At 42.7% G+C, this 26,384-nt stretch overlaps 1 protein-coding gene across 1 annotated transcript in view; it reads left to right on the top strand.

Annotated features, from left to right (window-relative positions):
* Positions 1 to 3,431: 3,431 nt before the first annotated feature.
* Positions 3,432 to 26,384, top strand: part of MGA (MAX dimerization protein MGA) — a 195,514-nt gene continuing 172,561 nt past the window's right edge. Inside the window, exon 1 of the mRNA XM_066343735.1 lies at positions 3,432 to 3,504. The gene's annotated coding sequence lies outside the window, so the exon portion shown is untranslated. The remainder of the gene's footprint in view (positions 3,505 to 26,384) is intronic.

Below are 26,384 nucleotides of genomic sequence, written 5' to 3'. Positions count from 1 at the left end.
TCTGACTGTCTCTGTCAAAAAACCCCACAACAAAACTGCAATATTCGCCTGACCTGTGGTGGTGTAGTAGATAAAGTTTTGACCTAGAATGCTGAGGTTTCAGCGGTTCAAAACCTTGGGCTTGCCTGGTCAAGGCACATACAGGAAGTAACTACTACAAGTTGATGCTTCTCTCTCTTTCTTTCTCTCTTAAAAAAAAAAATAAAAAAAGAAGCCTGACCAGGTAGTGGCAGTAGATAGATCTTTGACCTGGGATACTGAGGACCCATGTTGCCAGGTTGAGTGTGCGATCATAGACATGGTTTCATGGTCTCTGGCTTGAAGCCCAAGGTTGCTGGCTTAAGCAAGGGGTCACTGGCTTAGCTAGAGTCCCCTGGTCAAAGCACATAGGAGAAAGCAATCAATGAACAACTAATGTGCCACAACCATGAGTTGACACTTCTCATCTCTCTTCCTTCCTGTCTGTCTCTCTCTCGCTAAAAAAAAAAACAAAAACAAAAAATACTGCTATATTCTACAGAGAACAGGATGCTAATTAGAACACAATCTTTGCCATTAAGTTATACTCATATTTATAGAGAGCCTCCTATTCACCCAGAATTGTGACAGGTATTCTAAATATTTTTTATCTCAGAATTAGCATGATACTCTAGACTAGGTATGATTGTTCTCAATATATAGTTTAAGAACTGGACCTCAAAAAGTTCAAAACCTGTACAGAAAGTGAAAGAACTGCAAGTCACCAAGATGGGTCTGACTTTAAGGTTTGGGCTCTTTCCATTGCAGCCAATAGACCACCAAACCTAGTTGTGCATCAGTTGCCTGGAGAATATGTTTAAAAATATTTTCCAGCTTCCCACTCAAGATTCTCAGAAGATGGTAATATTAGTATAGCACTTTATCTCAGGGCTGTTATGATTTCAAACAATAAAGTATATTGAACTTGACCAGGCAGTGGCACACTGGATAGAGTGTCAACCTGGGATGCTGAGGACCCAGGTTCAAAATCTCAGAGTTGCTGGGTTGAGTGTGGGCTCACCAGCTTGAGTGTGAGGTCACTGGCTTGAGCAGGGATCATAGCCATGACCCCAAGGTTGCTTGCTTGAGCCGAAAGTCGCTGGCTTGAGCAAGGGGTCTCTGGCTCAGCTGGAGTCCCCTGGTCAAGGCACGTATGAGAAAGCAATTAATGAACAACTAAGGTGCTATAGCTATGAGTTGATACTTCTCATCTCTCCCTGCCTGTTTGTCTGTCTCTCTCTCACTAAAAAGAAAAAAAAAGTATATTGAATGTTTCATAAACTTCAAGCTAAACATAAGTATACCTGTAGTTTAATGGTTTTATTATGTGATTATCTAATTTCCTTACTTTTACTTTTATATTATTTTTAATTATTATATTTTAATTAAGGTAACATTAGTTAGTAACATTACATAATTTTCAGGTGTATGTTATAATTCAATATATGAATACACTATAGCATGTACACAACTAGATTTATTTTGTTGCAATACATTTGACTCCCTTTTACACATTTCGGCCTGACCTGTGGTGGTGCAGTGGATAAAACATTGACCTGGAATGCTGAGTTCGCCAATTCAAAGTCCTGGGCTTTCCTGGTAAAAGCACAAAAAGGAAGCAACTACTAAGAGTTGATGTTTCCCACTTCTCCCTCTTCTTTCCCTCTCTCCCTCTCTCTCTCTCCTCTCTCTAAAAATCAATAAATCAATAACTAAATTCGTATTTCACCCTGTACCTGCCACTCCACCTCTTCTCTGGTAACATACCAATTGGTTATCTTTAGCTATGAGTTTGTTCATTTGTTTCTTTTTTGTTTTATATTTTTCATATCAGTTAAATCATGTTTTTTATCTTTTTTCATTTGATTTATTTCACTTAGCATAATACCCTCAACGTCAACCCATGTTGTTGTAAACGGCACTATTTCTTTGTTTTTAGATTTTATTTTACTGATTTTAGGTGGGGGGTGAAGAAAGAGCGAGAGAGGGAGCAAAAAGCATTTTTATGTGCCTTGACCATAAAAGGCAAGCTCAGGGTTTAGAACTGGTGACCTCAGTGTTCCAGGTTGACATTCTATCCACTACACTAACACAGGTCAGGTTATTTCATTTTTTTATGGCTGAGTAATATTGCATTTTCTGTGTGTGTGCATGCGCACGCACATGTGTGTGTGTCCACATACATATTCTTTATCCAATCACCCCTCTATAGACACTTCCATATCTTGGCTATTGTAAACAATGCTGCATTGAATACTGGGGTGCATATATTTCTCAAATTAGTGTTTTCATATTCTTTGGATAAATATCCAGAAGTTTAATTCCCCCCCTTTTTTTATTTTCTAGTCAGGAAATAATTTTCTAATAATTAATTAGGCTCATCAAGAACCTGAGAGCTGAATACGTAACCCAAAATTATATTTTTCAGCTTGGTAACCGTGTCATAAATTAATTCATTTAATTTCTTGTTTATAAATTATTGCTTTTGTGAGCCTGACCACTAGCAGTCAGATTTCCCAAACTTGATCAGCCCTTTACAAACTGAAAAAACAAAGTTTGAAATCAGCAAACTTGAGGAATGATGTGCAAAGCAGAAGAGGTATAAATTGTTTTAATTGGGAGCTTTGTGGGGGTAGAACATTAAGTTTTGACCTGGAGGTCGATTTGTGAAGAGGTTGCAAAATTAACTCTGATGTAAGACCACCTTTTCTCAGGCTTAGCAGATGGTGTTTTTCTCGGTTCCAATATACCATAGCTAGTATTAGTTTGAAGCAGAAAAGATAATAGGGACACATTTGTGGTCCCTTTAAAATGCTTCCTGCTTCTCTCCCCAACCCACCCCCTCCTTCCTCAACAGGAGTAGTAAGTTTTTTGGGTTTTTTTTCTTAAGAGAATGAGAAGCTCATTTAATCCAAACTGACTACAAGCGCCCAGGAGCAACCTCTCAAATGCTTTTTCGAGTAGTAAGTTTACCAAGAAAGGTACGTTCTTCTGACCCAAGAAATTTTAGGTATTATTTCCTCTCCCAAGTGGGGTTTGAAGTTGTATGTAAACTAAAACAGTTTTTCACTGACCATGAAAGTTTGGCGGTTTACGTGTAGGCAAATACCCTTGCTGGTTTTTTTTGCAATTCAGAAAGGCACTCAGCAGGCACTTACTACATGCATGCTTCGTGAAGAAAGGTTAAACAGTTTCTTCAAGACCACACAGATAGAAGAAGGGGGGGCGGAGGGGGACTCAAAGTGCCTGTTATATCCAGTTACACTTCCACGATTACTCAAACCGCCTTACGCCAAACCCAAGGACCGGCTTTCAGTAGCGCATTAAAGGAATGCCCGAGAGGTGAGAGCCTGGAAATCGGGAGAGGTGCCTTTCCCGGCATGCTCTGCAGCACTCCGAGGGGCGCCAGACGTATCCCGGCGTGCATCGGGGAGCGCCCAAGGGCGATGGTTCCCGGCTCCTGGAGGGGCACGCGAGGTTAAACCGGTAGGTGTGAGCTTCCTTAGTTTTGGGACCCTGCTTTCTCCTTTTACCTATGTAAATACAACCCCCTCACGGTAGAAAAGGAGGTCCTCTAACTGGCCTCCCTTTCCGCGTGCGAACGACTTTAGGTGCCGCTTCGAGCACTGTGCCAGGTGATTAGCGGTTAGGGGCAGGCCTGAGCTGAGCACGTGACCAGAGCTGGCAGCCAATGACTAGCCGGGTGGTCCAGCAGCGCGAGGATTCCCGGACCCGTGAGCGGAGTGGCGCGTGGGCCCGCTCCGGTCGGCCCGGCAGGTACGCGCAGGCGCCTTGGTTGCCACGCGCTTCGTCTGTCCCCACGCGCCCAGTGGCGTGTACTTGGCGCGAGGTGTTAAGAGTCAGTCTGGGTGTTATTGTGGGTAGGGGGAAGTCAACGGCTGGGGTGGGGGGAGGATGGCGTCATGTGGACGCCACAGCCAATCGCAGGCCGAGGCGCAGCCACAGCTTTCCTTGGCGCCCCAGGGGTGCGATGTGTTCGGTGAGGTTCGGCACAGCCCTGACGGCCGGGGCTTTCTTTCGAAGCGCATGTGCGGCTTGTAAAATATGGCCACGGGTTTTCGCGGCATCCAGCACCGCTGTGAGCACGGACGACAAGTTCTCAGCAAAATGGCTGCTGGAAAGAGTCCCAAGCAGGGGGAGCGTTGGGGCCGCGTGGAGGTCACATGATGAGGTTGGCAGCGCGTGCTGCTGGCGCGGGGAAGGGGGAGGTTGGGAGAGGGGAGAGGCGTAGCCAGTCACGTGCCGTCGACTGCGCGGTGCTGTGGGTTTTCATTGCCTTTGCTGCGGACAGATTGTCTGATTTACTCCTCCCTTCTCGAAACGTGGCAAGCCTCGCCGAGAACTTGTATGGTGCGGAAGAATGAGCCGAGGTCTGGGAATTAGAGACCTGGGGTCTAAGCCTTGTGTACTTTTGTAATTAGCAAGTCATGTTGCCACTCTTGGTCTCTATTCTCATTTATATTTTAGCTCTGTGTAGACTTGTTTTAAAGGTACTTCTTTTAGTATGTGACCTCTGCTGAATCCCAATGTCACGCAGATAACGAAGGAATTAACAGCAAATTAATAACAGTTATGAGACAATATCTCCCCACAAGAAAAAACCCATAAACTGCCTCCCCCCCCCCCCCCCACATTACACTGATGTGGGAAAACTGGTGGAGGTGATTTGTTACAATATTCTAGCATGTCTGTGCATATTTATCAATGACATTTATACTCTGTATCTGCCTGCTTTCTTGTTTGAAAACTATTCTTTTAGACATCTAGTTCTTCTTGTGTGTTTCCTGAAAAGAAAGAGAAATTAGTGTTACATAACTGTGGAGATAGGAAACATAAGTAGTTAGGGACTTGCTAATGCCCTGCAAGGCTTTTCCACTTATTGAGCCACTCTGTAAAAAAATTGAGGCTTCCGGCCAATAGCTTTTGGTTCTCTGCTCCCAGTTCCCGCTCTTCATTTTATTTAACAGTCAAGGCCTTTAGTGAAATTAAGCAGGCATACATTAAGTATTTTTCGTATCAGTCTTTAGGCTTTATGCTACCCTTTTAAAAAAAAAATTTATTTATGCATTTTAGAGAGGAGAGAGAGAGAGAGAGAGAGAGAGAGAGAGAAACGGGGGAGGAGCAGGAAGCTTCAACTCCCATATGTGCCTTGACCAGACAAGTGCAGGGTTTTGAACCAGCGACCTCAGTGTTCCAGGTCGATGCCTTTATCCATTGTGCCACCACAGGTCAGACTATGCTACCCTTTGATGGTATCTTAAAGAGCCTTTGAACTTTGTGGGAACACAATCTGGGTAGCATTTATCGAACAATTATTATAATAATTGTTTTCATTTTTGAGCAATTATAATAATAGTTAACATCATATTAGCATAGTACTTTATATGTCTTAATTCATTTAGTTCTTATAACAAATCTATGAGGTAAGTACTATTATCTCCATTTACCAATGAAGGAAATATTAACAGAGATTAAGTAATTTACATAAGGTCATGCAGAATTCCAACCAGAATTCCTTTTGAAAACTTGACAGAATGATTGTAAAATTCATTTGGAGGAATGAACCTGTAAAGTAGGAAATTTTTTGAAAGAGAAAAGTGAGGGGGGAAATTACACTAGTGAATATACAAATAAATCCGTGATATTAAGTAGTAACTCTGGAATAGAGCAGTGGAACAGAATAATAAATTTAGAAATATGTGAGGCTACTTAGTACTATAAAGGTGGCATTTCTTAGTAGTTGAGAAAGAATTTCAAAATTATACTGGAACCTTTTTTTTTTTTGTATTTTTCTGAAGCTGGAAATGGGGAGAGACAGACAGACTCCTGCATGCGCCCGACCGGGATCCACCCTGCATGCCCACCAGGGGCGATGCTCTGCCCACCAGGGGGCGATGCTCTGCTCCTCCGGGGCGTCGCTCTGCCGCGACCAGAGCCACTCTAGCGCCTGGGGCAGAGGCCAAGGAGCCATCCCCAGCGCCTGGGCCATCTCTGCTCCAATGAGCCTGGGCTGTGGGAGGGGAAGAGAGAGACAGAGAGGAAGGAGGGGGGGGGGTGGAGAAGCAAATGGGCGCTTCTCCTATGTGCCCTAGCCAGGAATTGAACCGGGTCCCCTGCACTCCAGGCCGATGCTCTACCGCTGAGCCAACCGGCCAGGGCTTGGAACCTTTTTTTTAATGTAAAAATCTTCATTTCTACTGACTTGTGAGGGAAATTTGACAGTTTTTTTCTTATTTATTCAATTTATTTTGAATTTTTATGGAACAATTGGCTAATCATGTGAAAAAAGGAATCATACCTTAAAATGTAAATAAAATAAAATCCAGGTGAATTAAATATTTTTTTTTTTTAGAGGGACAGAGAGAATCAGAGAGAGGGATAGATAGGGACAGGACAGGAACGGAAAGAGATGAGAAGCATCAATCATCAGTTTTTTGTTGCGACACCTTAGTTCATTGATTGCTTTCTCATATGTGCCTTGACCGTGAGCCTTCAGCAGACCGAGTAACCCCTTGCTCGAGCCAGCGACCTTGGGTCCAAGCTGGTGAGCTTTTTGCTCAAGCCAGATGAGCCTGCGCTCAAGCTGGCAACTTCGGGGTCTCGAACCTGGGTCCTTCCGTATCCTGGTCCGATGCTCTACTCACTGTGCTACCGCCTGGTCAGGCCAGGTGAAATAAATATTTAGATATAAAATGTGAAATCAGAAAAATCATAAACAGTTTTACAGTCTTAGATGAGGATGAGTGTTCTAAGCATGGCTGCAAAGGCAGAATCCATAAAGGCAAAGATTGACAGAATTATTGCATAAAACAATCTCTATTTGGCAAAAACACCATTAAGTAAAAAGACATTTATTCATTTAATGTTCATTTAACATATTTACTGAGTGCTTACTATGAGCCAGAAAGTTTTTCAGGTATAGGGCACCCAGTGATATGAGCAAAGCTAGGCAAAGTGTGGGAAAAATATCTTGCTTCATGTGTTGGATCTAGGTTAATGACCTTAATAGCTAATGGTTTGGCAAAAAGTATGGATAGGTCGCACACAGAGACATAAAAATAACCAATAAAGATAAAAATACATTATTTTTCAACTATAAACAATGCAAAATAACCCCTCATCACAGTCTAGCAGATTGGCATTTATATAATAATATGTTAATATCTGGTATTGACATAGAAGTGGGAACATTGGTACATTCATACACTGCTGTTGGGTATTTACATATTGAACATCCTTATCGGAGGGCATTTTGACTATACTGATTGAAAGAATTAAGAACCTGTATGTCCTGTTACTCAGCAGCTTCTTGCTTGTGTTAAGGCACTAATTGGTAGACTTGCAAAGATTTTCATTTGAGTTATCTTTGTGGTATTTTTTATAATAGCAAAAACTGGAAAAACGTGTTGTATAATAGGGGATTGGTTTAAATAACTATAGTGCCTTTATAGAGGGTAATACTTTGTAGCTGATAGACATCATATAGGTAGGTATCTATCTACTAATGACTTGGAAAGCATATTATCTTTTTTTTTTACTTAAATTTTTATTTATTGATTGATTTTTAGAGAGGAAAGAAGAGAAACAAACACCGATTTTGTTGTTCCACTGATTCATGCTGTTATTGGTTGATTCTTGTATGTGCCCTAACCGAGGGTCAAACCCGCAACCTTGGCATGCAGGCATAATGCTCTACCAACTGAGCTACCCAGACGGGGTCTTACATACATTTTTTACATGTAAAAAGTAAATTACAGAGTTATGTGTAACATGATCACATTTGTGTAGGAATATACCCATACGTGTTCATTTACATAGAAGTCTAAAATGTCCTGGCTGGGTTGCTCAGTGGATAAAGCATCATCACAGTGCACTGAGGTCTTCGGTTTGGTCCCTGGTCAGGGCATGTATGAGAAGCAATCAATGAGTACACAACTAAAATATGGAACAGCTAAGTAGAACAATGAGTTGATGCTTATATCTGCCCCCCCCATCAATGGGGAAAAAGGAACAACAAAAAACATTTTGAAATGTATATATCAAAAGTAAATTAACAGTGAAGTCAAGAATGGTATACATCAAATGTGAACTACTAGTGATTTTATTTGAGTGGTAGGATTTTTGGATGAAAAAAATTAAAAAATTTTGAATGACTTTAATTAAAGAAAATAAACTTTATTTTTTAGGACCGTTTTAGATTTATAGAAAAATTATAAAAATGTTATAGTTTCCGCCTGACCAGGTGGTGGCGCAGTGGATAGAGCGTCGGACTGGGATGCAGAGGACTCAGGTTCGAGACCCCGAGGTCACCAGCTTGAGCGCGGGCTCATCTGGTTTGAGCAAAAGCCCATCAACTTGAACCCAAGGTCGCTGGCTCCAGAAAGGGGTTACTCGGTCTGCTGAAGGCCCACGGTCAAGGCACATATGAGAAAGCAATCAATGAACAACTAAGGTGTTGCAACGCGCAATGAAAAACTAATGATTGATGCTTCTCATCTCTCTCCATTCCTGTCTGTCTGTCCCTGTCTATCCCTCTCTCTGACTCACTCTCTGTCTCTGTAAAAAATAAATAAATAAATAAAAATAAAAATAAAAATGTTATAGTTTCCATATACCCAACACCCAAGTGTCCCTATTAATAACATGTTATGTTAGCATGGTATATATGTTATAATTATTGAACCTATAAGTACTGATACATTATTATTAACTAGAGTTTGCAGTATAATCAGAGTTTTTTTAGTTTTTATCTAATGTCTTTTTTCTATTCCAGGATCCCATCTAGGATACCACAATATTTTTTTTGTTTTTTTTTTTGTGTTTTTCTGAAGTTGGAAATGGGGAGGCAGTCAGACAGACTCCTGCATGCGCCTGACCGGGTTCCACCCGGCACACCCACCAGGGGGCGATGCTCTGCCTATCTGGGGTGTCGCTCTGTTGCAACCAGAGCCATTCTAGCACCTGAGGCAGAGGCCACAGTGCCATCCTCAGCACCCGGGCCAACTTTGCTCCAATGGAGCCTTGGCTGTGGGAGGGAAAGAGAGAGACAGAGAGGAAGGAGAGGGGGAGGGGTGGAGAAGCAGATGGGCGCCTCTCCTGTGTGCCCTGGTCGGGAATCGAACCGGGGAACTCCTGCACGCCAGGCCGATGCTCTACCACTGAGCCAACTGGCCAGGGCTTTTTTTTTTTTTTTAAGTATACTAATGCTTTATTGATGGGTGGAATTCAGGGAGGAAGTTAGTGGTGGTGGGTGGGAGAAAGTGAAAACAAATAAAAGATGTGGTACCAAGATAGCCGTAGCTTCGCTGCATTAAAATTTGTTGCTTATCTTCCAAGGTGTCTCCAGAGAGTGCATATGAAGCTACTGTCTCTCATCATTATACAGCCTTAGTAACTTTTAGTTAATCATGTCTCGTTGGGATCCTCTTGGCTATGATAGTTTCTTAGACTTTCCTTGTTTTTGATGACTTTGATAGTTTTGAGGAATATTGATCAGTTATTTTGTAAACTGTTCCTCAGTTAGGATTGTTTTTTTCTTTCTCTCAGTTAGGATTTGATGTTTTTCTTGTGATTAGATTGGGGCTAGAGTACATACTATCAACATGACTTGTGACACTTGATGTTGACCTTGATCACCTGCCTGTGAATTTGATTTTTAAATATTTGCTTTTCTAAAGTTTTTACTTTTTAAAATAATTGGTGTTACTTACAGTATCAGAAGTATTATAATATACTGGGCATGTCTGTTCATCTTTATCAGTAGCATTTATAATAAGCTGTACATTGACAAGCCTGATAATATAGAAAGTGGATATGGGAGTTATAGTCACAGAAAAATAACTGGCCAAGTTGCTGGGAGGGCTAATCTTAGAAAGGAATTCAAGGCATTAGTACAGTATAGCTTGTTTTTAACAGTCTTTAAAGTGTTTTAGAACTCTATTCTAGCAAAAATGGCTTGGTAATCATGAATTAGATCTAAATTTAAAGGTGGGGAAGGAATTATTCAATTATGCTATAACAAGATGAGAAGATAAATAAGAGAGGTTAGACTAATTAGGTTAGTTCATTCAACAACTAATTAATGAACTCTACTATATGCCAAGTATTATACCAGATCTAGGGATTGAGCAGTGAATAAGACAAACTCTACTATTATGGAATTTATATTCTAACAGATAGACGATAAGCTAATAATATGACTTCAGATATTGTCAAAGTGGTGAAGAAAATAAAACAAGAGGATAGAGTGTGGTGGTGGTGGTGGATTTGGTGGTTCTTTAAGATAGGTTGTCAGGGCGTGACCGGGCGGTGGTGCAGTGGATAGAGCGTCGGACTGGGATGCCGAGGACCCAGGTCTGAGACCCTGAGGTCGCCAGCTTGAGCATGGGCTCATCTGGTTTGAGCAAAAGCTTACCAGCTTGAGCCCAAAGTCGCTGGCTCCAGCAAGGGGTTACTCAGTCTGCTGAAGGCCCACGGTCAAGGCACGTATGAGAAAGCAATCAATGAACAATTAAGGTGTTGCAATGCGCAACGAAAAACTAATGATTGATGCTTCTCATCTCTCTCTACCTTTCTGTCTGTCCCTGTCTATCCCTCTCTCTGACTCTCTGAGCCATACTAATGTGGAGCACTTCAAACAGTGGGAATACTAATGCAGAGAATTTAGGGTGAAAATTAGTTTGGGATTTTCAAGGAATTGCAAGAAGGCTAATATTCTAGAGTTTGGAGATTGCTGGGGTATTAATTGGTGTTGGTGGTGGGGACATGATACTGGGAAGTTGCTGGGTCTCAGATATGTAGATCCTTGTGGACCAGAAGGCTTTGAATTTTATTCTAAGTGTAATGGGATCCATTGAACAGTTTTATGAAGACAAATGAAATAATCTAATTTGTTTTAAAAAGTCACTGATTGTTGTGTAGGCAAGAGGGAAAAGCAGGAGACTATTTAGGAAGTTGTTGGAATGATATGATGAAATATTGTGGCTTAGATCAGGGGAGCAAAGATGAAAGAAACAGTGAGATTCAGGATATATTGTGAAGGGAGAATTTGCGGATTAGTTGTGGGAGGTAACAGAAAGAGAAGAATCAAAGATGATTCCAAGGTTGTTTGTTTTTTTTAATATTTATTTATTTATTTCAGAGACAGAGCGAGAATCAGAGAGAGGGATAGGGACAGACAGACAGGAACGGAGAGAGATGAGAAGCATCAATCATCAGTTTTTCGTTGCGACACCTTAGTTGTACATTGATTGCTTTCTCATATGTGCCTTGACCGTGGGCCTTCAGCAGACTGAGTAACCCCTTGCTGGAGTCAGCGACCTTGGATCCAAGCTGGTGAGCTTTTTGCTCACACCAGATGAGCCTGTGCTCAAGCTGGCGACCTCGGGGGTCTCGAACCTGGGTCCTTCCGCATCCCAGTCTGACGCTCTATCCACTGCGCCACCGCCTGGTTAGGCTGATTCCAAGGTTTTTAGCTAGAACAACTGGGGCCATGTAAACAGAAATGGAAGAAGTTAGTCTGGGGTTTAAAATGAAGAGTTTAGTTGGATATGTTGTGTTTGAGATGCTCACTGGATATCCAGAAATAGCCATTGAGTAGGGAGTTGACTGTTCAAGTCTGGAGCCCAGAGTCAAAGTCACGGCTGTAAAATATACATTTGGGATGTCATCAGTACATAGATGGTGTTTAAAACATGAGTTGGGTGAGTTCAGCCAGGGAGTGGAAAAGAGAGCCAATGACTGAAGCCCTGAGACTCAGTTAAGAGCAAGAGCAGAGAAATCTAGGTTTACACTTAGATTTTTTTTGTGTTTGCATCAGCATAGAATTTACTGTGCTGTATTACAGTATTTTTAAATAATGCCTTTGAGATTATTACGATGTAACCTAGGATCCTCCTGTTATGGGACCTGATTCTTCAGGTTTTTGTCACTCTATTACTTGAAGATTTCCAGTTTCTCTCCATTACCCAGGGGCATAAACTAAATTTCATAGCCTAGCATACCAGACTTATCATTGTTTGACCCCATCATACTTGACTCTCCTATCCTCTCTCCTTTTTAACACTCCTGTCATGCCCCGTGTGCTCTGACCAATAGCCCTTTGTTTGCCTGGAATACTCTTTCTCCCCTTCTTCCTGTTCTTTACTTCAAACCCCTACTGAGTCTTCCATGTCAGCTTAAGTTTGCTGTATCATTTCCCTAGATTTCCAAAGATAGAAGTTGGCTTCTCACTTCATGGTACTTTCTCAGCTCTTTTTTTTTTAGTGCATGAGAGAGACAGAAACAGAGAGAGAGGGACAAACAGGGACAGACAGGAAGGGAGAGAGATGAGAAGCATCAACCTGTTGCAGCACTTTAGTTCATTGATTGCTTTCTCATTTGTACCTTGACTGGGGAGCTCCAGCCAAGCCAGTGACCCCTCGCTCAAGCCAGTGACCTTGGGCTTCAGGCCAATGACCTTTGGGCTCAAGCCAGCAACCATGGAGTCACGTGTATGATCCCATGCTTAGGTCAGCTACCTTGTGCTTAATCTGGAGGAGCCCACGCTCAAGCCGGCGACCTTGGGGTTTTGAACCTGGGTCCTCAGCATCCCAGGCCCATGCTCTATCCACTGCGCTACCACTTAGTCATGCTCAGCTCTGTTGTTTTATACTTTAAGTTAAAGCAATAAAAAAAAATCAGTTGATATTTTCACTGGCTTTTTTTATTCGTTTTGCCATTGCTTGGCCTGTGGTAGATGCTCAATTGTATTGCTATAAAAAATTTAGAAGTTTTATTTTTTTTAAGTGAGACAGATTCCCCCATATGTGCCCAGACCAGTATCTACCTTGTAACTCCTTCTGGGGCTGATGCTCAAGAACTAAGCTATTTTTAGCATCTGAGGCTGATGCGCTCAGACCAACTAAACTAGCCTTAGCACCCTGGCCAAGGCTGGAATGAATTGAGACACTGGCTGCAGGTGGGAGGAGGTTGAGAAGGGGGGGGGGGAGAGGGAAGGGGAGAGAGGGACTGGTTGCTTCTCTTGTGTGCCCTGACCAGGAATTGAACCCAGGACATCCATACACTCTATCCACTGAGCTAGCTGGCCAGGACCTAGAAGTTTTGTTTTGGCAAAAGAGAGTAAATAGTAAAAACTAGATCTTACAATATACAACCATAGGGACCATTAGCAGAGATTTTTAGGTTTTTTTTTTATGGTGAATTTTTGGTTTTAATGATACTCATTATGGTGGAATTTAGCTGGTACAAAGTTTAATGAAGTGGTGTCAGGAGTCTTAGTTCAGAGACATTTTAGGAATGTTTTAATCTCTAGGACTGAATAAGGCTTTTTCTTTGGAGGCAAGCTATTATAATATTCTTCCTTCACTTGCCCACTTTCCCACCCACCTTCTCAGTAGTCAGGAATTCTATTTTAACATTACACGTGTACTTTAAGCTTTCTGCTGTAGAAAAAGCCTACTGTAATTAAGTTCAGTAGAATCAGCAGTACTCTCCCAAAGAATGTCCATTAAACTGTTGCACAAAGGGAGGTTTAATCGTGTGAATTATAGGTGTGAGAGTTTCAGTCTGTGAGCTCAAAGTGAGGTTATTTTGTCATTCAATTATAAGCATAATATATAGTGAGCATCTGCCATATATGGGCATTGTATGAGGTGCTATGGGGGACACAGAAAAGTAAAAGACATGGTTCTCTACACATGAATCCCTGATAGTTTAGTTGAGGAACTGAAACATAACATTAGAAGGGAATTTAATCTTAACAAGGAATGTATCAGTAAGTGAAAAAGTACTGTAGTATAAAGCAGGACTTTGTCTTATTTTTTTTTAGGGCTTTGCATTTCTTAAGCCCATAATTTTGTTCTCCAAGTTATCTGCGTTCTTATCTTGCATCAGTTTTTAACATTTTGACTTGACCTGAAAGCTCGTGATTTCTGCTATCCTTTAACATTTCTAGATTCATAAGATACTGCTTTGGCTTTTTGTTTGATGTGATGAAAGCCCTGTATAAAGAGTGTCCTGCCAGTACATTGCATTCAAGTATTTTATTCTTTCATATCAATAAAGCAGATACATAGGTAGAATGTTATTTATCTCTTATAAGTATGACAGAGGCATACTTTCATAGTTTTGTTATGTATAGGTTTTCCTAGACATATTTTCTCCTACCTAAGGAAAGGGGGAGAAGAATACAGAACCTAGAGAACAAATTCTGTGTGTGTGTATGATTATGAGTTTTAATATACAATTGTCTCTTGAGCAACGTGATGGTTGGGGTGCCTCCCCTGCACATATATCTACATATAGCTTTTGATTCTCTCAAAACTTAACTACTAGCCTATTGTTGACTGGAAGCCTTACTGATAACATAAACAGTCGATTAGCCTGACCTATGGTGGTGCAGTGGATAAAGCGCTGACCTGAAACACTGAAGTCGCTGGTTCAAAATCCTGGGCTTGCCTGGTCAAGGCACATATAGGAATTGATGCTTCCTGCTCTTCCCCCCAACCCCCTCTAAAATGAATAAATAGATTAAAAAATGTAATAAAAACCAGTTGATTAACATGTATTATGTATATGTATTATGTACTGTATCCTTACAATGAAGTAGCTAGAGAAAAATGTTACTATTAGGAAGCCCAGGCTGAATAAGCTTAGTTGGTTAGAATATCATCCAGTAAAGCAAGGTTGCAGGTTTGATTCCTGGTCAGGCCCATGTAAGAATCAACCAATGAGTGCATTAATAAGTGGAACAACAAATCTATGTTTCTCTGTCCTCCTTCCTTTCTCTCTAAAATCAATAAATAAAAATTGAAAAAATAAAATGTTATTAGGAAATAGTAAGGAAAATACATTTACAGTACCATACATACTCATTAAAAAAACAACCCTATTTGGTCCTGGCCGGTTGGCTCAGCGGTAGAGCGTTGGCCTAGCGTGCGGAGGACCCGGGTTCGATTCCCGGCCAGGGCACACAGGAGAAGCGCACCCATTTGCTTCTCCACCCCTCCGCCGCGCCTTCCTCTCTGTCTCTCTCTTCCCTTCCCGCAGCCAAGGCTCCATTGGAGCAAAGATGGCCCGGGCGCTGGGGATGGCTCTGTGGCCTCTGCCTCAGGCGCTAGAGTGGCTCTGGTCGCAACATGGCGACGCCCAGGATGGGCAGAGCATCGCCCCCTGGTGGGCAGAGCGTCGCCCCCTGGTGGGCGTGCCGGGTGGATCCCGGTCGGGTGCATGCGGGAGTCTGTCTGACTGTCTCTCCCTGTTTCCAGCTTCAGAAAAATGCAAAACAAAAAACAAACAAAAAACCCCCCTATTTAAACCATGTGGACCCATACAGTTCAAACACATGTGGTTTAAAGGGTCAACTGTACTTACTTTGATTTTTTTAATTAAGTGAGAGTAGGGGAGCAGAGAGACAGACTCCCACATGTGTCCCAGCTGGAATCCACCTGGCAAGCCCTCTATCGGGCAATACTCTGCCTGTCTGAGGGTTGCTTTGTTGCTTGTCAACTGAGCTATTTCTAATGCCTAAGGTAGAAGGCCACTGCAGTACCCTGGGCCAACTCGCTCCAGCCAAGAGCCAGTTGAGCCATAGATGTGAGAGGCGGGAGAGAAAGAGAAAGAGAAAGAGAGAGAGAGAGAAGAAGGAGGAGGAGAGGTGGAGAAGCAGATGGTTGCTTCTCCTATATTCCCTGACTGGGAATCTTAACCTGGGACATCCATACGCCAGGCTGACACTCTAGTACTGAGCCAACTGGCCAGGGCCTGTACTTAATTTTTTTTTTTTTTCATTTTTCTGAAGCTGGAAATGGGGAGAGACAGTCAGACAGACTCCCGCATGCGCCCGACCGGGATCCACCAGGCACGCCCACTATGGGGCGACGCTCTGCCCACCAGGGGGCGATGCTCTGCCCATCCTGGGTGTCGCCATGTTGCGACCAGAGCCACTCTAGCGCCTGGGGCAGAGGCCACAGAGCCATCCCCAGCCCCCGGGCCATCTTTGCTCCAATGGAGCCTTGGCTGCGGGAGGGGAAGAGAGAGACAGAGAGGAAAGCACGGCGGAGGGGTGGAGAAGCAAATGGACACTTCTCCTGTGTGCCCTGGCCGGGAATCGAACCCTGGTCCTCCGCACGCTAGGCCGACGCTCTACCGCTGAGCCAACCAGCCAGGGCTTAATTTATTTTTTAATGTCTATTTTATTGATTTTTAGAAAGAGAGGAAGAACGACAGGGAGAGAGAGACAGGAACATTGATCTGTTCCTGTATGTGTTTTGACCTGGGATTGAACATACAACCTCTATGCTTTGGGACAATGTTCTAACCAACCCAGCTATCCAGCAAAGGCTGTACTTATCATTTTATTTGGATTATAAATGCAGTTTTCTTCTCATTTGAGAGGATATGAAAAACACAAAGAAGGAAATGAAAAGTTTTCTATTATGCTATCCACCACTGTTGACCTCAGTGGTCCCTTGTCTATCATGGGGGGGGGGGTTAGGTTCCAGAACCCCCCATGATAGGCAAAAATCTGCAAATTAAGTACCTTATATTTACTTCATTATTTATATCTATTTTAAGGTTTTATAAACCCTCCTCACACTCTTTTTTTTTTTTTTTACAGAGACAGAGAGATAGATAGGGACAGACAGACAGGAACGGAGAGAGATGAGAAGCATCAATCATCAGTTTTTCATTGTGACACCTTAGTTGTTCATTGATTGCTTTCTCATATGTGCCTTGACTGTGGGGCTTCAGCAGACCGAGTAACCCCTTGTTTGAGCCAGTGACCTTGGGTCCAAGCTGATGAGCTTTTTGCTCAAGCCAGATGAGCCCGTGCTCAAGCTGGCGACGTCGGGGTCTGCAAACCTGGGTTCTTCTGTATCCCAGTCCGACGCTCTATCCACTGCGCCACCGCCCAGTCAGGCCCTCCTCACACTCTTATAAACATTTTCTACACTGTTACTAACCTTTCCCACACTCTTATAAACACTATACTCTTAAACCTACATAATTCTTTTTTAAATTTTATTTATTCATTTTTAGAGAGGAGAGAGAGGGAGAAAGAGAGACAGAGAGGGAGAGAGAGGGAGAGAGAGGAGAGAGAGACAGAGAGAGAGGAGGGGGAGGAGCTCGAAGCATCAACTCCCATATGTGCCTTGACCAGGCAAGCCCAGGGTTTCGAACCGGCGACCTCAGCATTTCCAGGTCGACGCTTTATCCACTGCGCCACCACAGGTCAGGCAAACCTACATAATTTTAACAACATATAAAGTTCTATGCTATGTATTTCATTTCGATTTAATATTTTAATATGTTTTAATTAACATTTTTATATTGTTTTTAATTTTTTAGGCTAGAAAGTGCTTATTTTACTGCAAAAATAATTAAAACAAATATATAAAAATACTTATATACCGCAAAATCCCGTGATATAGCGAAAAATCTGCGATACAAAATTAGATATATGCAATTTAAAAATCCATGATACTGTGAGACTGTGAAAAGTGAACTGCGATATGGCAGGGGACGACCACTAGTCTTTTTTAGTGGTAAGTTTTGTTTTATTAAACAAAATAAATAGCTCAGATACCTTTACAAACAAAAATTCCCAATTATTTCAACCTTTCTTTTTTTATAGAGAGAAAGAGACAGGAAGGCAGAGAGATAAGAATTGTCAACTTGTAGTTGTTCGTTGATTACTTTTTGTATGTGTCATGACTGGTGTCTCAAGCTGAGCCAGTGACCCCTTGCTCAAGCCAGAGACCTTGGGCTCATGTCAACAATTCCATGTTCAAGCCAACGACCCTACTCTCAAGCTGGCAAGCTTGTGCTTAAGCCTGATGAAGCCTGTACTCAAGCTGGCAACCCTGGGGTCTTGAACCTGGAACCTCAGTGTCCCAGGTTGACAGTCTATCCATTGCATCACCACTGGTCAGGCTCAACCTTTCTCAAATACATCATAAATAGTTTTTGTATACTCTTCCCACCCTTATTGGCCTTTAGTACTCTTCAGAGATGGTGCCCAAAATAAGATATAATAAAGTCCAGATTTACGCAAGCCAGCCCAGCATATAGAGGAATTATTTCCTCTTAGGAGCTGGATACCATACCTACATTTTAGAGTTTTTTTTGCAGATGTGTCCCATTGTTGGCTTATATTGGACTTTATTGGTATTTTTTTAATTATTTATTTATTTATCATTTTAGAGAGGAGAAGGAGAGACAGAGAGAGAGAGAGAGAGAGAGAGAGGAGAGACGGGGGGGGGGGGAAGGAGCTGGAAGCATCAACTCCCATATGTGCCTTGACCAGGCAAGCCTAGGATTTGAACCAGCGATCTCAGCATTTCCAGGTCGACGCTTTATCCACTGCGCCACCATAGGTCAGGCTTTATTGGTATTTAAAACTTTAGTTTTGCTAACAGATTATAACAATTTTTAGCTCTTTTCCCAGTGAGTGTTTACATGCTGACATAAAAGAACTGGCCAGGCCCTGGCCGGTTGGCTCAGCGGTAGAGCGTCGGCCTGGCGTGCGGGGGACCCGGGTTCGATTCCCGGCCAGGGCACATAGGAGAAGCGCCCATTTGCTTCTCCACTTCCTCTCCTTCCTCTCTGTCTCTCTCTTCCCCTCCCACAGCCAAGGCTCCATTGGAGCAAAGATGGCCCGGGCGCTGGGGATGGCTCCTTGGCTGTGGTCGCGGCAAAGCCATGCCCCGGAGGGGCAGAGCATCGCCCCCTGGTGGGCAGAGCATCGCCCCTGGTGGGCGTGCCGGGTGGATCCCGGTCGGGCGCATGCGGGAGTCTGTCTGACTGTCTCTCCCCGTTTCCAGCTTCAGAAAAATACAAAAAAAACAACAACAAAAAAACAAAAAAAACTGGCCAGCTGATCTTTCATATAGTTTTGGTTTTACCTGTCCACCTTCATTGGAAGAGCTAGTAAGTAGTAGAATATCCAAAAGTTGGCCAGTCAGAGAATACAGAAGCAAAATCTGGATTTTATAATTATTCTTCAAATAATTTAATGATGACTATACATTTTCTAGGTGCTTTCTTTAGAATTTCTGAAATTGCAGAAGTTAAGTACTTGATAATAATTAGAAACTGATCTCTTGGCTCGCTCTTCAAATAATATTGAAGCCTGTTCTCCCTGCCTACCCCCACCTTGCAGAAAATATGCTGCTGTAGTCTTACCCTTATTTTCTTTTTCTTTCTTTTTTCTATCCCCAGAGAGGGATAGATAGGGACAAACAGGAACGGAGAGAAATGAGAAGCATCAATCATCAGTTTTTCATTGCGACACCTTAGTTGTTCATTGATTGCTTTCTCATATGTGCCTTGACCGCGGGCCTTCAGCAGACCGAGTAACCCCTTGCTTGAGCCAGCGACCTTGGGTCCAAGCTGGTGAGCTTTGCTCAAACCAGATGAGTCTGCACTCAAGCTGGAGACCTCGGGGTTTCGAACCTGGGTCGCCTGTATCCCAGTCTGACGCTCTATCCACTGCGCCACCGCCTGGTCAGGCAGTCTTAACCCTTATTATCCAAAATTCTGTCCAAACTCTTATCAGCCATCAGCCCTCCATATTTTATGGCTGTTATTGGCTCTTACAGTCATTGACCAGGGATTGGCAAAATTTTTTTGTAAAGAACCAGGTAGTACATATTTTAGGCTTTGTGGTGTAGAATGTCTCTTCCTGAATAACAACTGTTTTGTTGTATCAGAAAAACAGCCACAGCCTGACCAGGCAGTGGTGCAGTGGATAGAGTATCAGACTGGGACACGGAGGACCCAGGTTTAAAACCCCAAGGTTGTCTGCTTGAGCATGGACTCATCTGGCTTGAGTGCAGGCTCACCAGCTTGAGTGTGGGGTCGCTGGTTTGAGCGTGGGATCATAGACATGACCCCATGGTCGCTGGCTTGAAGCCCAAGTTTGCTGGCTTGAGCCCAAGGTTACTGGCTTGAGCAAGGGGTCACTTGCTCTGCTGTAGCCCCCCGGTCAAGGCACATATGAGAATGCAATCAATGAATAACTAAGGTGCTGCAATGAGGAATTGATGCTTCTCATCTCTCTCCCTTCCTGTTTGTCCCTCTCTCTGTCGCTGTCAAAAAAAAAAAAAAAAGAAAGAAAGAAAAACAGCCACACAGATATTACATAAATGAGTGGTCATGGCTGTGTTCCAATAAAACTATTTATGAAAACAGACATCAGTTTTACCAGGACTATGCATGTTAGTGTCAGTCAGAGTGTTTTCCAAGCTGGTTATATTTTCTAAATGAAAGCTTTTTAGCATTTCAGGTTACTTTTCTGTTCTTTTAAAGTGCTATGCCTGCCATTTTATTTTAAATAGTGTTAGTTTTTGCAGCCAGCATTTTATATTATCACTAAGAATTTAAGATAATTGGATCGATATAGGTCATCAATATTGGTGCCATTTGAAATAGTAGATTTGAAAAGAGCCATTTTTTTTCCAGATTGAGATATTTTCATGTATAATTTATTCAATTTTTTTCTGTGTGTGTGTGAGGGGGCAGAGGGACAGATAGGAAGGGAAAGAGGTGAGAAGCATCAACTCATAGTTGCGGTACCTTAGTTGTTTATTGATTGCTTTCTCATATGTGCCCTGACTGGGGGGCTCCAACTGAGACAGTGACCCCTCGTTCAAGACAGCAACCTTGGGCTTCAAGCCAGTGACCATGGGGTCATGTCTATGATCCCACATTCAAGCCAGAGGAGCCCGCACTGACGCCAGTGACTTCAGGGTTTTGAACCTGGGTCAACAGCATCCCAGGTAGATGGTTTATCCATTGCACTACTGCCTGGTCAGGCATTCCCCCCCACCCTATTTTTTGAGGTCTTTGCCTTCTGAGTTGCATGCTAGGAAAGATGTGGTTAGGAATGGACCTGCATCGTCTTTATGGAAAATGAGGAATCATTATAAAAGCCATCAATTATTTATTTAGATGTTTTTATTTTTGTTAAGCCTAAATATATGACATATATTTGCCTTGCCCTGAAACTTCAGCTGGTTATTTTACTACTAGTGTTTGGTCTAACAGGATGGGAAATTCATTCCCAATCCTGGAAAAATAGATACTTTTTTATATTTTTAATTTATTTTTTATCTTTTAGTGGGAGAGAGACAGACAGACAGACAGGAAGGGAGAAAGATGGGAAGCATCAATTCATAGTTATGGCACTTTAGTTCATGGATTGCTTCTCATACATGCCTTGATGAAGGGGGTGTGGGAGTAGGAATGCTCCAGCCAAGCCAGTGACAACTTGCTCAAGCCAGTGACCTTAGGATTCAAGCCTCAGCCATAGGATCATGTCTATGATCCCACACTCAAGCCAGCGACCCTGTGCTCAAGCTGGAGACCTTGACCTTGGGGTTTCGAACCTGGGACCTCAGCATTCCAGGTCGATGCTCTAAGCACTGTGCCACCACTGGTCAGGCAAAAATAGCTACCTTTTAAGGGACACTTATGCCAGGCATTGTGTTAAGTACTTATTTATTTTATCTCCTAAAAATTTCTTCTTCTGACCTCATTCTCTTATAGTATATTCTTTCTTTTTTATTTTTGCATTGATTTGAGAGAGGGGCAGGGGAGGAGAAGAGAGAAAGGGAGAGAGAGAGAAAAGCATCAACACATTCCATTTAGTTGTATACTCATTGGTTTTTTCTTGTATATGCCCTGACCAAGGATTGAACCCGTGACCTTGTTGTGTGGTTCAGTGTTCTAGCCATTGAGCAACCTGGCCAGGCCTATTCCTTTTCTTTTTGATTTGAGAGAAAAAGAGAGAGAAAAACATCAATTTGTTGTTCAACTTATTTATGTATTCACTGGTTGATTTTTGTATGTGCTCTAAGGATCAGAACCTATAACCTTGGTGTATTGGGACAGCGCCCTAACCAACTGAGCTGTCTGGCTAGGGCATTATTAGTTGATTTTTGTATGTGCCCTGCCCTGACTGGGGATTGAACCTACAATCTTGGCATATTGGGATAATGCTCTAACTCAGTGGTTTCAACCGTTTTACCTTGAGGAGTGGTGAAAATAGAATTATTTTGGGGACTGCTAAGGCAGAAATCACCCTGATCATAAGCGAATTTGACTAAGATCATTGGGTCTGTAATCTTCATACAACATTAGGGTGGTTAACTCTTTCACTGACCAGCATGAAATTTCTAGTGGACCAGTTAATGGACTGGTGGTTGAAGGACACTGCTCTAACCAGCTGAGCTACGCAGCAAGGGCTAGTATATTCTTAATATAGTAGCCAGAGAGATGCTGTTAAATCAGAAATGCTGGTAAAATGCTGTTAAGGTCAGGTCATATCATGCTCAAAACGTTCCAATGGCTTCCTATTTCCTTATTTAGTAAAAGCTAAAATCTGTACAGTGGTCTATCTGGTTCTAAATTATCTAAAGCCTCTTGCTTTTATACGTACTGCCAGCTCTCAGCTCCAGCTCCTTAGAATCCCTGTTTTTCTTTGATTATACCCTTTCAATACTGATTTTCTATGTCTGGAAAACTGCCTGGCTTGTTTCCTCAATTCTTTCATGTCTTGATTCAGAACTTGCTTTTTCCCTCTCTCTCTTCTCTGCTTTTTTGGGTTTTTTTTCTTTAGTTTCTATCACTAGGTAACATGTCATCAATTTTTTTTGGTCATATATTTACATATTTATTTTGCTTGTTTGATATTTCCTGTACTAAAATTTAAATACCACAGGGCAGGTTTTTTTTTTTTTTTTTCTGTCTTGTTCACTGCTGCCTCCATATCACTTGGAACAGTGCTAATGCACAAAGTACTGAGGAAATGTTTGCTGAGTGAATGAGTAAATTGCTACAATATTATAACATGGGCATTGTTATTACTTTTATTCTGCAGATGAAGAAACTATAAAGTCCAGACAGGTTAAATAACTTGTATAAAATCACATAGCTCTTAGCCATCCTGCTGAATGGCTTTGTTTCCTATTATATCTCACCATCAGTGCCTTCTGTGCTTAGTTATAGAACATTTTTTTGTGTGTGAATATCTTACAGATATTCAAGTTTTTGTGCCTTCACTTGTATTGTTTTCTTTTTGGGAGTGTTTTTCTCCTTTCCTGCCCACTATTGAGGTAAAAATTTATTTGCATAAGAAATGGTGATTTAGAGAAGAATCAAAGGTTTGAAGTTTGTTGGGGAGGTAGAGGGATGAATATTGTAAGAAAAGGTCATATGGTAGGACATGCATGTATGTTCAAGAAGCAGGTTTGGCTGGATTGAGGTTTTGTTTAGGGGTATGATGATAAAGTTGGAGAGGGAAAGGGTTATGGCCCTATTATTGTGAGTTTTGAGCTTCAGACTAAGGGGCTGGTGGTTTTATCTTGTTGCCCCTTGAAGATTTTTGAGCAGAAGAGCGATAATGTATAACACTACTTTATTTTTATATTTACTTATTTATTTATTTATTGAGAGGAGGGGAGATAGAGAGGCACACTCCCGCATGCACCCCAACCTAGACCCACTTGGCAACCTTCGTTTGGGGCCTATGCTTGAATCAGCCGAGCTGTTCCTAGCACCTGAGGCCAATGCTCGGACCAGTTGAGCCATTGGCTGAGAGTGGGGAAGAGAAATAGAAGTAGGAGAGGGAAGGGAAGAGAAGCAGAAGGTCATTTCTCATGTGTACCCTGACCAGGTATCGAACCCGGGATGTTCATACTCTGGGCCGACGCTCTGTCCACTGAGCCAACTGTCCAGGGCCTGTATAACACTACTTTAAAAAATATTTGATAGTATTGTGGTGTTAAGAATGGAGTGCTAAGAGGCTCAAATGAGGAAGAACACTTAGATTAGTACAATAATATAGTCTTGAAGGGAGGCAGTAAGGACTAAAGTTGAGAAGTGAGAGTGGAAATTAAAGCATAGACATGAGATACTTAAATATGACATAAAATCCAGACTTCTTACTGTGGCCTGTGTGATCTGACCTTTGCTTACCTCTACAACCTTATCTCCTGCTACCTTTCCTCTTATTCTGTGTGCTCTAGCCACACTGGCTATTCCTTTTCTTTGCATGGAATGTTCAAGTCTTGTTCCTTCCTGTCAATTCTCAGTTTAAATCACCTCTCAGCTCTTTCCTGATCCACAAGTTTTAAGCATCCTCCCTTATTGCTTCATTCTTTTTTTTTTTTTTAATTATCATAGTATATAATCACTACCTGGTTTTAAAATGTGTATTTGCCTGTCACTCTCCCTTAGAATGTCAATTCCAGCCCTGGCCAGGTAGCCCAGTTGGTTAGAACATTGACCCAGTATACCAAGGGTGTAGGTTTGATCCCTGGTCAGGCACATACAAGAACCAACCAGTGAATACATAAATAAGTTGAACAATAAATTGATGTTTCTCTCTCTCTTCCTCTCTTTCTCTCTAAAATCAATTAAAAAATGTTAATTCTATGAGAGAAAGAACTTTGTCATTTTTACTGCTATATTCTTTTTTTTTTTTTCCTGAAGCTGGAAACGGGGAGAGACAGTCAGACTCCCGCATGCGCCCGACCGGGATCCACCCGGCACGCCCACCAGGGGGCGATGCTCTGCCCCTCCAGGGCGTCGCTCTGCTGCGACCAGAGCCACTCTAGTGCCTGGGGCAGAGGCCAAGGAGCCATCCCCAGCGCCCGGGCCATCCTTGCTCCAATGGAGCCTCAGCTGCAGGAGGGGAAGAGAGAGACAGAGAGGAAGGAGAGGGGGAGGGGTGGAGAAGCAGATGGACGCCTCTCCTGTGTGCCCTGGCCGGGAATCAAACCTGGGATTTCTGCACGCCAGGCCGATGCTCTACCACTGAGCCAACCGGCCAGGGCCCTGCTATATTCTTTTTAAATTTTATTTATTTATTTATCAAGTGGGAGGCAGGGAGGTAGAGAGACAGACTCCCACATGTGCCCTGACCTGGATCCACTGGGCAACCCCAGTCTCTGGGGCCAATGCTTAGCAACCAAGCTCTTTTAGTGCCAGAGGTGAGGCCATGGAGCCATCCTCAGTACTTAGGGCCAACTTGCTCATTTGAGCCATGGCTGCGGGAGGAGAAGAGAGAGAGAGAGAGAGAGAGAGAAAGAGTGAGAAACAGAGGAGGAGGGAGAGGTAGAGAAGGAGATGGTTGCCTTTCTTGTGTGCCCTGACTGGGAATCGAACTGGGACTTCCACATGCTGCACTGACACTCTACTGCTGAGCCAACCTGACAGGGTCTGCTATATTCTTTTTTTTTTTTTAATTTTTATTTGTTTATTGATTTTAGCAAGAGAGGAAGAGGGGGAAAGAGAGAGACAGGATCATTGAACTGTTCTGTATGTGCCTTGACCGGGGACCGAACCGGCAGCCTCTGTGCTTCAGGACAATGCTCTAGCCAACCAAACTGTCTGGCCAGGGCTCACTGCTATATTCTTGTACCTAGAAAGGTACCTGGTGTACTTACTGGATTTGAAATGGGATTTGATAAATCACCTGAGTGGAGGAGTTCTCTGAGTCCAAAGTTATTAGCTTGGATATCTGTACCATTGATTGAAATAGAAAAGTCAGGAGGGATTTTTTTTTTCAAAGCGAGAGGAGGGGAGATAGTGACACAGACTCCTGCTTGTGCCCCAAACAGGGTCCAACTGGCAACCCCCGTCTGGAGGCTGATGCTCGAATCAACTGAGCTATCTTTAGTGCCCGAGGCTGATGCAGTCTGACCAACTGAGCCATCTTCAGTGCTGGGAGGCCAATGCTAGAACCAGTTGAACCACTGGCTGTGGGAGGGGTACAGGGACAGAAGGGGGAAAGGGAGGAGGAGAGAAGCAGATGGTCGCTTCTCTTGTGTGCCCTAACCTGGGAATCAAACCCGGGACGTCCATACACTGGCGGATGCTCTATCCACTAAGCTAGCCGGTCAGGGCCAGATTTTGGTTTTTGAAGGGAAGGTGGAGTCTGAGGTGGGGGCAGGACATCCAGGTGGTGATGTCCAGTAGGCAGTGGTCTGCTTAACTGCAACTTGCAAGGATGGTTAAGACTGAAGCTATAATCTCTTTTTACTTTTATATTTTACTATAGTGTAACATACATAAAGAACACTGGACATATCTTAAATGTACAGCTTGATGCATTTTTACAAAATGGGTATATCCTGGATTTAGCACCTGGATCAAGAAAGAGTTATTACCAGCCTCATGAGGCCCCCCTGGTGATGAGCAATCATGTTTTATTTGGTATTTGTTCTGTATTTCCTTTGATTATGCATACTTTGAGGTAAGGGCCATACCTGTTTAACTTATCAAACTAACAAAGTTATTTTTGTTGATGATTGCTTAGAGCAGTATTACTATATTTTCAT

The sequence above is a fragment of the Saccopteryx leptura genome, chromosome 6, assembly GCF_036850995.1.
Source record: "Saccopteryx leptura isolate mSacLep1 chromosome 6, mSacLep1_pri_phased_curated, whole genome shotgun sequence".
Classification (NCBI taxonomy): Eukaryota; Metazoa; Chordata; class Mammalia; order Chiroptera; family Emballonuridae; genus Saccopteryx; species Saccopteryx leptura.
The sequence above is the reverse complement of the archived record's forward strand: the minus strand, read 5'-3'. Positions and strand labels throughout refer to the sequence as shown.